General features: G+C 40.6%; 1 protein-coding gene across 7 annotated transcripts in view; it reads right to left on the minus strand.

The window, feature by feature from the left end:
• Positions 1–5,228, minus strand: part of frmd4a (FERM domain containing 4A) — a 95,849-nt gene that overhangs the window by 33,400 nt on the left and 57,221 nt on the right. The window lies entirely within an intron of this gene.

Below are 5,228 nucleotides of genomic sequence, written 5' to 3' on the forward strand. Positions count from 1 at the left end.
GTGTGTGTGTGTGTGTGTGTGTGTGTGTGTGTGTGTGTGTGTGTGACATGTGAGTCTGCAGGGCATGCAAACAGTCTGCCGTTAAACCCAGTGATAAATAGCAATTAGCTGAGCCTGAGATGCCTAGTTCATAAAATGCACTGCTTTACAGATTGTCTCCACGCTGTCAGGTCACAGAACACATGGCACATTAAAACTCGGGTTGTTCAGTGCCGTGCAGAGCGGTGCATCTTGTCTACACTTGAAACACAAATCTTGTTTTGAGCTCTGGCCTTCAGCCCACTGCAGCCGTTGAACTGACATAGTTTTTTTTCCCCCTTCCTCCACCTTCTTTTTGTATACCTTTTTTTTTTTAACTTAAATTGAACGCTTGTGCTTCATCTGGACGGCAGCCATTCAAACCAAGAGCAGTTAAAACGGCAGAATTAATGTGGTTTATGGGACCATAAATAGAGACCAATGTGTAGGACAGAAGTATGCCTGGGCTGTCATTAAAGTGTCATGAGTCTTTTCCATACATGTAAAGCATGCGGGACGGAGGACTTTCTTATTTGTTTGTCTCTTCCAACTAATTTGTTTGAGCCAATATTGTATCCTTGTTCATACAATTTGGATGTGCTCTTCACCAGAAATATTATGACACGTGATGCACTTAACGTTCACGTTTTTGACTTGAACATTGTTCTCGCTACCAAAGAGTGTTTTGCAACCCCAAAACTTCAGCTTAGTGTGCAGTGGATCACATAAGTGAGGAGGTGTATCCTTTCTCCTCCCGCTGCTGCATTTGGTCTGTTTCTGGGTATTTTTGGCCTGGTCCAGACACCGGAAACTGGCCTGTCCAACTTAAACATCTCCAGATGAGTCTTTCTTTGGCTTTAAAATATACAACGGCCCCTCTTTTTTTTATTCCCCAGTCAAATACATATCTCTGTATATTGGAAGCTTCCTCAGTTTGCTATCACAAGGGCCCTGTAGTCTGAAAGCAAGAGAGATAGAGAAATGAAACAAAGCAGGGACTTGGGAAATGGGGTAAGGGTGGCCAAAGAGAGAGGAAAACAAAAATCTTCAAGATTCTGAGCAATAAAATTATGAGTTTATGAACTTATGTGCTTAAAATGAATATGAGTGTGGAAAGAGAAGAGGTAGATTCACAAACTTGTAAAAAGAAAAAAAGAAGCAAGGCTGGAAGGAACAATAAGAAGTGCTGAATTAGCGATCCTCTATCCAAAGTTTGTGCCTTTTTAGCATGCTCACCTCTCTGTGACCTGCAGAGAATATTGCCATAAAACACAAGGTGTAGGTGTCACTTACCTGGACTCTGGCTTTGTTATGAAACCAATTTGTTTATTTTCTGAGCTCGACTGGGTTTGTAATAAGATGCTGATCTAATCTATTTCAATAAAGCAATAGATCACAAGTGGAAAGCTCTGAACAGCTAAAGCAAACTGAGTTCACTCAAAAACCTACAAGTCACATGACTTTGAAAGTGCGCCCCATTAATTCATTTCAATCGTTCAGTATTAACAAACGCAAACCCGTCCTCTGTTTTCCACACTCTGTACGTATGTGTGCATGAGCTGCCGCACAGCCAATGGAATTAACCAGATCTTTAAAAAAAAGAAAGAAAAAATTTGCTCAAGACAAATTTCTTTCAAGTAGATAAACCACAAAATACTCAACAAAAAATGAAGTGCAACATGCACAACCTGCAAGAAGAGAAATCACAGTCGGAGATGGAACAACTTCTAACTTTGTCCGAAATTTGAGGCTGTTTAAAGAACTGTTAAAGCACTGTTAAAAAAAGACTTGAAAGGTCTTGAAATTCCAAGTTTCAAACTTGGGACTTGACAGTTGCATGTTTTGGCTTGAGACTTGACTCAGGACTTGAGGATAATGACTTGGAACTTTACAAAACAATGACTTGGTAAGATCATAAATGTTTATCACCTCCCTACAGAACTCCACTTCAGAAGATCTGAACTATCCCTGAGTTTGTGTTAGAGCTTGGATTTGACGGTCAGGCAACACGGTTGGCTCGTCTGAGCTGGAAAAGGTAACCTACACTGTTATATAAACACAGCTGAACGTTTAATTGAAGCAAGATGGAGAATCTCTTTAACCCTGTCCGTGGGACGCTGCGGTAGGCAGTTAGGGACCAGCACACACTCACTTTGCTCTCTGTGTCCCTCTGCCTCCAATTGCCTGCCTTCATATTTATGGAGACTAAATAAACACACATGTTTAAAACTCATCACACTCTGAGCAAGCAATGTTTGACATAGTCAGCTTCATGATGATTTAAGATGCTGAGATCATTATATCTGATGAGGCTTTGTGACTCGCCCGTAACATTAACGTAACAGCACCGATGTAAGGCACATAAAACACTCAACAGGCTACACAGCCTCAGTACAATTTGATGAGAGTGTGAAAGCCCGATGAAAATCAAAAGAAGGGCAAAATCCTGTTTTTTTTTTTTACCACTTAGGACTACTGGTATGGTGGCAGAGTAAGACGGAGCAGGGAGGGTCAGAGAAAGGCAGCCAGGAATGTCTGGAGAAACGACTGATCTGTTTTGTTTGTTCAAGTGTGTGTATGTGTGTGAGTGTGACTCCACGTCTGTGTGTGTGTGTGTCTTTGAGCTCCACCCTCTCTGCCCATGAGTGACTTTTCGGACTGAAATGTGGTTCCAGTTAGGCCGTTTTTAAAATCAGAAACATACTGGCACTTCAAACAAACATATTTCTGTAGTCAGCGCTGCTTTGTTCTCAATTTACTATAAACCTCCATTCCCAGACTTTTACTCACACACCCAACTCCCCCCACACGCACACACGCACACCCACACAACTTTCTTCTTTCTTTTATCGGAATCATAACTGACAGATGGAGGCTATTTTGAATTTAAAAAAAACTACATGGATATTTTTACCTGGAGCACTCAGATGAGGTGTTGAAACACTCAGCGAATGTATGAAGTATTATATTTTATAAATATTGTGGTATCTAAATACTTATTTGTGATGAATTCATACTAATCTATATAAGGCTTGACATCTCAATTCAGGTTTTGCACACAGAGGAGCTGCAGTGACTGAAAAAGATAGAAATACAAAGTAGTGCCAATAAGGCATACTCGTATCACATTATTACTTTGTAATTACGGTATACAGCAGAGCAGTTGGCCTCTAGATTGACCGAAAATGTAAAAGTGGTAAAGACTTTTGACCTATTGTTGATCGATAATGCTAACAAAGAACAGACTAATAAATTTTATCCATTTATGCCCACTGCTTTTATTTTTTAAGGCTAAATATGTGGTGATGCCTTTTATGAATTTGATTTCTCTAGACCTTCTCCAGACCCACATTGGGGTCTTGACCACAGCTTTGGGTCTCTCTGTCTTGTAATCAAAACATTAGGAGATTCTTCCCAATTGTTTTAATTTTTTTTTTTCAAACTTAGGGTGTTTTCACATCTGATAGTTTAGTAGATTTGGTTCGACTGGGGACCAAACTTGCAACATTTGTTACATTTTCAGCTGGTTCACACTGCATTGTGTCAAACGAACCAAACCACCTGTTTACCCCCCCTGTGGTGACGAACTGGACTTTCTAAGCAAATGAACTAGTGTTCACTGTTCACTGATTTTAATCCATTCATAAATATTCTGTTCTGTACCTCAAATCTCTTACTTAGATGTCAGTTAGTATCATGCAAGTTCTGCTAAAAGATTGCCTTTTTGTAAACAGCTCTTTTCATGACCACATTATCCCACTGCTTGCCCCTGGTGTCCCTTTTTCCTGCTTCTTCTTCATCTTTTGCACACTTTTAATTTGATGCTGCTCTGGTTCTGACATAAAGACGGTGGCTAAAAACAGCAACGATATCATCAATCATGTGCAAAAGCACTCATATGTAAACCTGAAGTCATCCAAGAAACATAGTATTTTTATACAAGACCACGGCAAATGTCTCCTAAGATGACATCCAATCCGATAAAATAATTCTGCAACCACAGTGTGATGACATAGCGCCACAGTGCGTCTCTTTCAGTGCACATGCACCATTAGTATACTGCAGATTCTTGCGTGCATGCACTATTTGAAAGACTTTATTCACAATAATTAACCATGTCTCATAAAAAAGGTCTTCATAGCACATGATTCTCTCTGGATCTGGATCTGCTCTTGTTCTCTGATTCTGCCCTCTATATTTCCCCTGCTCTGATACTGATTAGGTATTTTTTAAATTCTAGCACAAATGAATGTTTGGGTTAATAAAACCATTATGTGCACTATAATATTTAACTTTTATTTGTTTTGTGGTTTGGATGACATGTATTTGACCTAGTAATGTCAGAACAAAATTATGGGGGTAAAGAAGTCTGCAGTTGAAAGAAAGTTGAAAGAAAGGGGAGCCCTCAGGACGAATAGGTACCAGTGATGTCATGTCTTCGGGTCTTTTATCTTAATGAAACCCAGTCTTGGTGATTATGGAAGGACTGATCTACCAGGATGTGGACTGACTCTATGAGTCATTCACAAGGGAAGGATCTTTTACTCCTACACCTCCTCTCCTCATCTATAATTCACACAGTGAGAAATCACTGTGGACCCAAGTGACCCTGTGTTCACTGATACCGCTAGCAATGCACGCAGTGACACAGCGTGACGTAGAGCGAAGTGTTTGATCCGTCTGCTAATAGCATAAATGCGTGCTCCTTTTTTAGCTTGTAAACTCACTGAACTTTGATTAGTGACTCTTCTGATTTGACCTACCCTGCTCTCCAGCCTCTTTTGTCTTTGTTTTTGCTACCTCATGTGCAAATAAACAGCAAACTACACACACGCGCGCACACACACTCGGACACACAGCTTGTGGCATGAATTCAAGGGCACTGAGTGAAGCAGAGCAGTTGAACTGCAGTGGCCTCTATCCCCTGTCCCGTGACTGAAGAGAATACCAAACACTCTAATCAGTTATCTTCCTGAATATTGAACAGAGCTGTGTGCAAACACCTTTACAAATGTGTGTGTGTATCATTGTTCTAAAATATTCCCCCGGTCTATTAAACATGTACCTAGAGACCAGAACAGCAGGGGGCAGGAGGCAAAGCATCCCAGTCCTCAAGGTTCTTTACTGATTTTACCATTGTGTGTGTGTGTGTGTGTGTGTGTGTGTGTGTGTGTGTGTGTGTGTGTGTGTGTGTGTGTGTGTGTGTGTGT

The sequence above is a fragment of the Austrofundulus limnaeus genome, unplaced genomic scaffold (genome assembly GCF_001266775.1).
Source record: "Austrofundulus limnaeus strain Quisiro unplaced genomic scaffold, Austrofundulus_limnaeus-1.0 Scaffold90, whole genome shotgun sequence".
Taxonomy (NCBI): domain Eukaryota; kingdom Metazoa; phylum Chordata; class Actinopteri; order Cyprinodontiformes; family Rivulidae; genus Austrofundulus; species Austrofundulus limnaeus.